This window comes from Phalacrocorax aristotelis, chromosome 8, assembly GCF_949628215.1.
Source record: "Phalacrocorax aristotelis chromosome 8, bGulAri2.1, whole genome shotgun sequence".
Taxonomy (NCBI): domain Eukaryota; kingdom Metazoa; phylum Chordata; class Aves; order Suliformes; family Phalacrocoracidae; genus Phalacrocorax; species Phalacrocorax aristotelis.
In genome coordinates, this window is record NC_134283.1 from 30,828,126 (window position 1) to 30,838,557 (window position 10,432).

General features: G+C 46.6%; 1 long non-coding RNA gene across 1 annotated transcript; it reads left to right on the forward strand.

Annotated features, from left to right (window-relative positions):
- LOC142061319 (uncharacterized) lies at window positions 1-3,151 on the forward strand. Its single transcript, XR_012662103.1, has 3 exons — window positions 1-236; window positions 918-1,000; window positions 3,124-3,151. It is a non-coding gene; the product is annotated as an uncharacterized LOC142061319 (long non-coding RNA).
- The last annotated feature ends 7,281 nt before the right edge of the window (window positions 3,152-10,432 follow it).

A 10,432-nucleotide genomic window follows, 5' to 3' on the forward strand; every position in this document is an offset into this window, starting at 1 on the left:
CCTTGGAAATTAATCTTGGAAATTACTTAAGTGCTCTATGAGTAAGCTTTTCAGAGAGGTCCTTTCCAATGGAGATACCAAACACATGCACACCTGGGCCCGACGCAGCTGACACGCGTGTACCTGAATGGCTTTTCGCCAAGGGAGCAGTTCCCGTGCCCGCTGTGCTGGAGCTCCTCTCAGGTGAGCGGCTGTGGGACTGGGACTCAGCATGTAATGAAGGGGAAGAGCTCCAGGTAAGACATTTATCTGCTTTCTTTTACTCATCTGATGGTAGCGTGCACTGCTCCTTTCATAGTCCATGTGGATAAGGTGAATTTAATGTATTCCACTATCCAGGACTCCTCAGCTCCAAAATAACATAAAGCAAGAATTATTATTCTTGAATAGTTATTCTTGAATAGAACTATTATTCTTGAGTGTCTCCTTAAAACCAACATTCAGCCACTTCAGAAGCAAAATACTGGAGTGTGCCCATGTCAGCTCTCCACGACTGTTTGGGACAAAATGAAAAACCAAAAGATTTTGAATCGGGTTCATTGCTGCAGCGGTTCATGAGAGGCACAGAGGTCCTGGGGGTGTCTACTCCATCGTCACCCCACTGAGCAATTATGGCTGCTCCAGTGGAGACACTGCTGTGCTGCAGAGGGGGTGAATCCCATGGATAAGCGCCATCTCATTTGGAGAGCATCATAAAGCATTCATGTTGTAATTTAAAGTGTTCATCCAAGTATTTTGGATTTTTTTTTTTTCTTAAAAAAATGTCGCACTACCACCCCAGCCCTTGAAAGAAAACAAAATAACACAATATAGGGCTAGATCCTTTGGCAGGGAAAGTTCTTGATTTAAAAACAACAAAAACAAAAACAAGACATCTTTTAATTAAGCTTCTTTTATGTTTATGGTGTTTGGAACAGTTCCAAAAATACTTGCACTACCAACAGAGATAACTTTCCTTCTCATGAACATGCAAACCAGAAACAAGGCTACAGCTTGTCTGGTAAGTACGTCTTGATCTGAACTACTGTCTCAGAGTGTATTTCATCCTATTAACATAAAAATAAGCAATACTTTCCCATATATCCTAGTCTAGTGCCAGTTAAAATATCTGCCCAGCTTTTGACAGCTGAAGTCACTTCCATGCATGAAATATATATTTAATGTCAGGAAGCAGAAAGGAATTACTTCATACCAGGTAGGAGTTTTGGCAAAAGATTAACCCACAATTGTGCATTAAGCTGAAATAATAACAAAATGTTGTGCACCTGAAACTGAGTGTCCAATTAATTGTCTGTTCCCAAACCCATTCTTGCATCTGACAAGAGGTTACACTGACCTTTTTTTACTTTTTAAAGTGTATTCTTTAAAGCGATGTTAGAAAACTGTACAAGAATCTAGGCATGAACATTGGGTGCTGATGTGCACATAGATAAAATAACATTTTCAGGTTGTAAAGGGCAATGTCATAATGGAAATAATTAAATGGGTTTTCAGACTGGAAAAAAAAATGCCTGGTACAGGTCCAGAACTTTTGTTCCTACTTCAAATGTTTCTTTCATTCAAGTATCAGTAGTATTGGCACATTAGACCTGTTAAGAACAAGACCGTATTGGTGACAGAGAATTTGTTGTTAGAATTGCTTGTTTTTCAAAGAGCAGCTGGAACCTGAAATATGTTTTACAACAAATACCTGCCTAGCCATGAATAATTTACAGCATCGGGTAGGGTTTTGCAGAGTGCTGGACACCAAGCTGCTGCGAGGTTGGCTCAGAGCTGCTCAAGTGTGTTCGGCTGCTCTTGCGCAGACGCATTGGCCGAGGAAACCATGCTGATGTGCAGCTGTCCTGCAGCTCAGTTCCCCCGTGCCATGTGTCTCCATTCATTGGCAGTTCATAACACGTTCACACATTACAAGGGTTTTAAATACTGGATAAAAGGTTAGATGTCACCTACTACTTCCATGAGCTATAAATTCTGTTTTGGAGTAGGATGCCATGCTGCTGCAGGCAGCATCCATGGGCAGCCTGGACTCACACCAAGGCTGGATGGGGCACCTGGCTTACCCGACCCTTCAGTTTGCCAGAGAAACGAGCAACAAATCCTGACAACTGAGAGTCAAAATAAGAGAAGATCATCAGAAAAGCATGTTTCCATGAATCTTTGTCTTTAGAGGTCCCTAGGAGACAGTGTGAGCAGCTATTATCTCCATTTTCACGGGGGTAGCTAAGGCATACACAGTGACGGAATTTTTCAAAGTAACACAGAGGCTTGCTCTAACCTGTGACATTGCTCAGCAGCTCACGTTCCCCTTTTAACTTGTTCTTTTCCTGGAGGATGTCTCTGTCCCGTGATGTGTTGGGGTGCAGTGTGTGCAGGCACCTCTCGGCAGGGGGCTGGGCTGGGCTGGGAGGCGTGGAGGGCACTGCACTGCTGGGACACAGGGCTGCGAGGCCCAGGACAGGGGAACAGGCTCCCTGGGAGGGCAGGGCCTGCAGCAGACAGCTGTGTTAGGTCAGCCTGGCCGCCGCTCCTCCTGCCATTCCCATTAGCAATGAGAATTGCATTTGAATCACAGGGAGAAAAGGGCTGTTTGCTTGTTTTCTAGTTAATCAATCAAGAACACATGAAAAGGTGGGAAGAAAAAATTGCTGTGTTGGATCTGCCTTGTAATTAATATAGCCACGCTAATCACATCTCCCAGACCTTTGGTTTTCTGAGCTGTGGAAGGTACCTTCTACATTAAAGCCCCTTTCCTAGCACAGGAGGAAACTGCAGAGCAGAGGTGATGTAGGGACAGGAGTGGTGCGCTAGGGTGTTGGTGTGTCCTGCTCTGCTCACATCAGACACAAGGTGAAGTAAAGGAAAGTGGGAAGAAAGGGTCGTTACCTGGATTTAGACATTCCCTGGCAAAAGGCCTCCGCTGATGGTCATGGCTGACCTGTGTTGCAGCCAGGGCTGGGGAGCACAGCCAGGGCCCAGAACCCTGGGCGGGAAAGCATGGACCAGAAGGTGGTTCGTGTGCAGACTGAGGACGCTGGTTTGAGGTTTCTGTTTGGTTTATCGTTTCATCTAAGAAAAGCATACTGGTAACGACTGAGTGTTTTATTTTCTTTGTTGCTGTAGACACCATCATCAAGTCACGGTGTTTGCTGTAAGTAAGTCTACAGTATAAAATGACATTTATTTTCTCACAGTATCAGTTTTCTGCCTCCTCTTTCTAGCCTGTCTTTCAGGCATTTTTTAAGAAAAGCTACAAAGATAAGTTACACAATGGGTCTGGACTGACGGTTGCCTTAAATGCTGAAATGGGGCAGAAATACTGCTGGTGTGGGGGTGTCCAGCTCCAGGTCACTGCTGTAGCTGTGACCTTGCCCTGCCTGCGCACTGGGCAACCACTCCTTGCTGCAGGTAGTCTTTGGCAAGACCTTTATCTCTCTTTGTAGCAAGAGTGGGTGTCACTCCTGTTTTAAGCTGCCAGGAGCCCAACACGTAGCTACAGAAAATAAATGTGGTATGTGACGATTGATTTATCTGCATTTTCTAGCCCAGCAATTAAATCTGCTTTTGGGAGGCAGAACCAAAGGAGCAAGCATGCTGTGATGCCAGATCAGAGCTGATAATGTATTCCTCCCTTCCTTGGTATTTCACTAGCACAGATATCAGCCTATTAAGGAATAATCTCCCAACGCATCAGCTGGCCTCAGCAAGCACCACCACGGGCTGCACCATGGCAGAGCAGAGCCTGGCTGGCGGCTGGAGACAGAGCGGGAAGCCACAGGTGCAGGGGATGGGAGGGAGGTGGCAGCAGGGGCTCGGAGGGGGTGGCCGTCTACCTGCCACACTCCCAGGATGTCACGAGGCTGCAACCTGCTGCACAGAGCTGGGAAGTCACTGCTCTAACCTGACTTTTTGCCAAATTGCTTTGAAACTTGTTATTACTGCACAGATGCACTTCCCCAGTATCTTAAGAGCTAGGTGGCCCTAAATGTAATATAGCCCTGTGCTGGTTGTTTGCATGGGTTGTCCATGAATGAGTGTTGGCTGCTGGGCAATGGGGCCAGCATGTGGGGCATCTCGCGTTGGGGGTAGCTGCAGCTGGTGGCTGCATACGACTGCTAAATGTGAGGTCTGTGGGGAAACTGAGGCAGACAGGATGTTTCTGACCTGGGAGCAGTGGTTGGGAAGTGGTGCCCACAGGTGCCAGTGGGTGCCCAAAAGCCCTGTGGGAGCACAGGCACAGCAGCAGGCTCCCAGTCTTGGGGATGTGGGGGCTCAGTGAGGTGGGAGGAGGGGAAATGGGGAGCTGCTCTTTCCTACCCTTGCCTTTTCCCCCTCATTCTCAAGCAGGCTGCACCCCCTCTCCCTGCCCACACGCTCCCTTTCTCTCAGTTTCTCACTTGTGAAAGCTGGGGTTATATTTATCCCAGCCCTCAAGGGTGCTAAGAAACGAATTCAGATGCTGTAGTTAAACACTACAGCACATAAGCAAGCATTCCTGACGGGGAGTGTTTAATGTCACCAGTCCAACAGCTCACTGATGCATCAGTTGGGAATGCAACAGGTACCAGTGCAAAGTCAATGCAGCAAAGAGGAGACACTGAGGAGAAGGCTGCTGCCAAGACACTCTCCCTGATCTGCTTGTAAAATTCCCTGTGTTTAAGTATCTCTTTGAGTGGCTTTTGATGGAATTTCTCTCAAGGCAAAACAAGTAAGTTGAATCTATGGTCTCTTTTACAAACCCTTCTGATTCAGTCCAGTGGAATCAGTGTGGCTATTTTTTCATCCTGACTTGTGTCTTTTATGTGTATCTTCCAGTTTAGGGCTGAACTGTTCATATGTGTACAAATTGAAAAGTAATAACTGGAAACATTGCACCCATTTTCAAGGCATGCTCTGATCTTCTTAAGCCAGGACTGAGAAAGTCATGTGAGCTCTTAAACAGCAAAAAACAGTGCTTTGGTTACCAAAAATTAAAATCTCATCAAATCGATACCTGAACACAAAGAAAAGACAGAGACTTTATCTTCCCTATGGTATTCCTGTTCATTAGTAGCTGCAGAAGGCATCTGTTTACCTGCACTGTCTTAGGAATGTGTTTGTCTTTACACTGTATTTTAAGCCAAGGCATATCCTTTGGGGAAATGTTGTCGTGTTTGTCCCTTGCTGCAGCATAGATCTAGGTGTGCCTCTTCTGGCTGTATGGACATGGCTCTGGACATCCCATAGGTGGGCAGTGACATCTGGCAGTTGCTACCAGGCAGATAACCAAGCCGTGGGGTGCTACCTACACATCTGTTTCCTGACATTGCAGACTACTTGTCCAGGGCTGTCTGTTCTTAAGAACAGTATAGACAGAGCAAAACCGGCTGTGCTCACTTGAGGAAATCAGTTTCTCAGGTGATGCATTGGTAGCAGTACAACAATGCACAGAAAAGGGGGTGTCTGTCTGTGTGTCTGTCTGTGTGTGTGCCTGTGTCACTTCTCCAAAATGCTGTGGCCACTCAAGGTATTACTCTGCTGATGCTCCAGATTCATAAAAGAATGCAAAGCTGTAATAGTCTTCTTGAAACATCAAGGGCCTTTGGTGTGAAATACAGCTCTAATTAAATGTGACAGAGTGGCTTTCACGTTGCTACAGTCGATTCATTGATTCAAAGAGGGCAAAGGCTTTGACAGGAGGCTTGGGATGATTAATGGTCTTGCACATGCATTATGTTTTGTTGCAATTGCAAATACCTGCTAAGGCTGAAGCTTTATTAACAGACACCCTATGAACTGTGGGGTCTTTTGGGCATATGTAAGTAGAAGATGGCGAGTCACAGGCTGAATAACTCCTACTGCATGAACCAGTGCCATGTCAAGCCTCATGGTTTTTATGTGGTATGGCCTGAACCTTAGGTGACCTGAGGCCAGGTGAGAAAACAGTAGCACAGTGGTCAAGCCTGGCATCTATTCTCATCATTAAGGGCATATTACAGAAAAAGTTACACTAAACATTTCTTATGTTATCTAACCCTGAATAAGAAATGGCCAACTGAGCTAGCTAGAGCATAAAAGCAGTTTTTCAGGTTTGAAAGGCGGCTGCTGCTGCACTCCGTGCCCTCAGAGCAGCTCACGGCTTCTGCTCAGTGCAGGCAGCACTGCATTGCATTTCTTTACAAACTAAGTTTTGCACTCCCGTTAGCAGCTTCTGTGCTGCTGGTCGGCAGTTCTGGCTCAGCTTCCACTGCTTGGGAGTCGAGATGTCCTTGCAATACCAGCAGGACACGGTCACGGCTGCAGGAAGCAAGTAAAAGAGCTCCTTTTTGCCAAAATTCAACCTTGGGGCAATGGCAGAATGGCTCCCTCCAGTCTCAGGGATCCAGATTAGCTTTCTCGGAGCTGGTGGCCTGTGTCCAGGCTGCCAGCACCCTCTGCCTCCTCCCCACGCATTGCTGCGAGCAGGCAGCAATGCAGTGCTGCTGGCTGGGGGCACCAGCCCACTCCTCCCGGCAGCCTTTGATGTACCCCCCTGCACCCCGCAGGGCTGTGGTGCTGAAAGCACTGGGCAGCCCTTGCTCAAGGCTGGTGTGGTCTCGGCCCCAGAGCTGCCTTCGGAGTTGAGCAGGGATGTGTGTATTTGCAGAAGTGAAACTGTGCAGCCCAGTGTAACAAAATGTAACAACTTAGTTTTCCAAAGATTTCCCCCTCCCTTCCGAAAGGGATGCTTTCACTTTAAAAAAAGAAGCCCATTTAAAACAAAAGACTAATGAATATGGTAGCCCTTCCTCTTTTGCAAGTTTAAACACCTCATCTTTCCTTGGAGAACAGCTCTAAATCATTTTATTTGCAAGCCCTAAGCAGGAATTTGTATTCATGGTAAGACATTTATTGAGTTAATTTATTTAAGGCTGGGGCATAATTTCTAATAATGGAATAGTCTCTAGGCCCAGTGAAATTGTGTCCCTGCTAGGGCATTAATATTTTAAGGGGTTATAATAACCTGTCAATTGATCTGTGTCTTTTAGGGAGTAGGTTAGCAGTTATCGATGATTGCTCATATGAAGGATTATCTTAAAGCTGGTGCTCTGCAGGCCAGTGCCTGCCACAGGGCCGCATGCCCACGCCAGCTGGGAGAGGGTTCGTGGTCTGAGTAAATGGGTATGAATGAAATGAGGAGGAAAAATAATAGAGTGCAAATCTGCAGGGTGGCTGCTGCTCCCGCAACCCCAGGCTTGGAGAGCAGCATGGGGAAAGCCCGCGATGCCTTCATGTGTACAGCAGTCTTGCTGCAGCTCAGGGTTTCCTGAAGAGATGTGAAATCAGGTATTGGTCTAAGCAAGGAGGTGTCAGCACATGTTCTGCAGGAGGCTTGTCGTCTTGGCAGATAGTCTCTTATTGATACAAGAGGCAAATAACTTGACCTCTTACTACCTTAATTTCTCTATTTTTAGAAATGGGGAATATTTATGTTATTTCTTGAGTGATTTAAGAAGATGATGAAAAGTCCAAATGAAAAAACATTCTTGTTTGTTTTACTGCTGCATTAAATGGCATGTTGCACTATACAGCACAGACTGGGATCCACCTGGCTGGAGAGCAGCTCTGTGGAAAGGGACCTGGGGGTCCTGGTGGACAGAAAGCTCAACATGAGCGAACAGTGTGCTGCTGCGACCAAGAAGGCCAACTGGATGCTGGGTTGCATCAAAAAGGGCATCACCAGCAGAGATAAAGAAGTCATTATCCTGCTCTACTCAGCGCTTGTCAGGCCGCACCTGGAGTACTGTGTGCAGTTCTGGTCCCTGCTATACAAAAAGGATGTGGACAGGCTGGAAGGGGTCCAGAGAAGGGCCACCAAGATGATCCAAGGACTGGGAAGCTGCCATATGAGGATAGGCTGGGAGAGCTGGGTTTGTTCAGCCTTGAGAAAAGGAGGCTCAGAGGGGATCTCATCCCCATGTACCAGTACTTAAGGGGCAGCTCCAAAGAAGATGGAGACTCCCTTTTTGCACAGAGTCACATGGGGAGGACAAGGGGGAATGGACACAAGTTGCTCTTGGGGAGTTTCCAACTGGACACCAGAGGAAAAGTTTTCACAGTGAGGACAGTCACCATTGGAATAATCTCCCCAGGGAAGTGGTTGACTCGGCTACGTTGGACACCTTCAAGACTTGTCTGGACAGGGTGCTGGGCCATCTTGTCTAGAGTGCGCTCTTCCTGGAAAGGTTGGACTAGATGATCCCTGAGGTCCCTTCCAACCTGTGATTCTGTGATTCTCTGATTCTATAAAACCTGGTGCTGAATGGCCTTTAAAAAGAAGGTAACATAAAAACTAATCCGGATTAAATACATTTACATAAACCCTGTCTTAGGGAAGGGATGATGGGACCACTAAGGCCCAGGCAGAGTTTGATGGGGCATGGTGAAACCCTCCCAGCCCAGGCTCAGGGTACCGAACCATGGTAAGACAGTGGCCTGGGAAGGGGGACGATGTGAGCAAGTGGTGCAAAGCTGCGACCAAACTGTTGGCAAGAGCTGACAAACCTGAAAGGATTCTGAGGTGTCTTCAAAGTCTGTCACCTCGTGGTTGGTATTCTGGGTGGACTAGCTTTTAAGTTTTCTTACAACCCACAGAGCGCCTAGTTGGTGGGAAGCATTAAGTGCAGGGACTTCAGTAAAATTAATAGTGTCTGAACATGGTTCTATGATGGTCCACAGCTCTGCTCCCAGGACCCCTGGGACCAGCACATGTCTCCTTTGCTGCATGGAGCAAGCCGAAGGCAAATAGCATGTGGGGCACTTGGTTTCAAATCCAGGTTTTTTTAGTGGCAGCTACTGTGGGCAAGTAAGTCACACTTTTTCAGTACTGTGTCTGCTTCTAATAATTGTCCAGAGGTGACTCTTTCCATGTAATAAGCTCTTTGTGGTTGCAAGAGCACATAGTTAATAGGCACATGGGGACTGGCTGGCCAGTCACTGCAGCCTGGTAACCCTGCCGTGCCAAAGCATTGTGACATCTTTAAAAGCGTTCTAAAAATCCTAAATTGTTCGTACTAAGTGGCAGTGGCCTATTGGGTGTTCACTGGCTTTTAGTTATTTTTTATTCTTGTTTAAATTATTCCTCTTAATGCAATAAGTAAAAGCATTTATCTAGTAAAAGCTAAACTCTGCTCTGAGTCAAATTCTGGTCCTTTGTTTCTAACTGCATGGCTTTATTGTGGATATTGAGTATTTACTAAGGAAAAATGAACGTTGGTGTGGAAGGGCATGCAGCTGCAGAGCAGCTTTGACTGCACTGCCTGCAAGAGCAAAATAAATGTGCTGGGGAAAAGTGGGCTGTGGAAGCATTCAAGATGTCACATGGCTGGTTTTCCCCTAAAACTTACTGTGGTGAGGAGTGTTTCACTGCCCTACAGAAATTCAGACTAATATATGTGTAAGATGAATGATTATGTCTGAACTGTGCTCCCAGGGGCCCCATCTGATACTTCTTTCTTACCTGATCATTTGTCAGTGTGTTGTCAAGCCTTCAATTAATGAGCTACTGGCAGCTCTATTCACCCTCACTCCCTCCCTTCAACCACTCTGGGTCCTTTCCCCTCCTCGGCAAGGTGGTGGTGAGGTTGGCACCATGACACCCACCTGCTCCAAGGAGGCAGGTGCTCCGCGAGAATGAAGACAAAATGAAGACAGTGATTCCGTCCATCGCTCCTTTCCTCCTCTGAGAGGTCAGCAAGTCCCTCCTGCTTTTCTTCCTGGAGAAGTGGGCCAGAGCACGTAGCAAGTGCTTGACTAGATCACGTTCATTGCTTAACAGCCCTGCGGGTCTGCCTGCAACACACGCTTCGGGAGATGGTACAGAAAACTGCGATGAAGACTGGCCAGCACAGTGCTACAAGGGAAACTTTCCCTTTGTCGTGGCCATCAAAGATGACCAAAGAAAGCAATCCAAAATTACCCAGTATATCTGCAGGTTTCTTAATTTACATTTACCTGTTACCTGGAAGCTTGGAAGAAAAAATTTCACATGTTCACTGTGGACTTTGTGGCTGTGTGTCTGCTGTAGCCTTTTCGTGTATCGACCATGCCCTCAGTCTGATAGAATGTGAGAATAATCAGCAACAAAACATCTGATGTATTTTCTCTATGAATGCCTTATTTTAGCGTTGTGCCCCCCCAATTCCCTTCTGTCTAAACGACACTCATTCTGTCCAAACTCTGCTCACATGAGAATCTTTCCATACCAATTCCCTTTTATTTCCCACTTCCTCTTCCAGCACACCCAGAACTGAGCAGAGCACTCAGTAAAGCTCTTCAGTAAACCACCTTCACTTTGTTTACCACTAATGTAACAAGTACCTACGGTCATTATCCTTTTCTCTGTGTGTACAGTTCGGAAGGTACTTGGGGTACACCATTTTGTGTCCCGCGAGGGAGTTAATCATGTGCATGC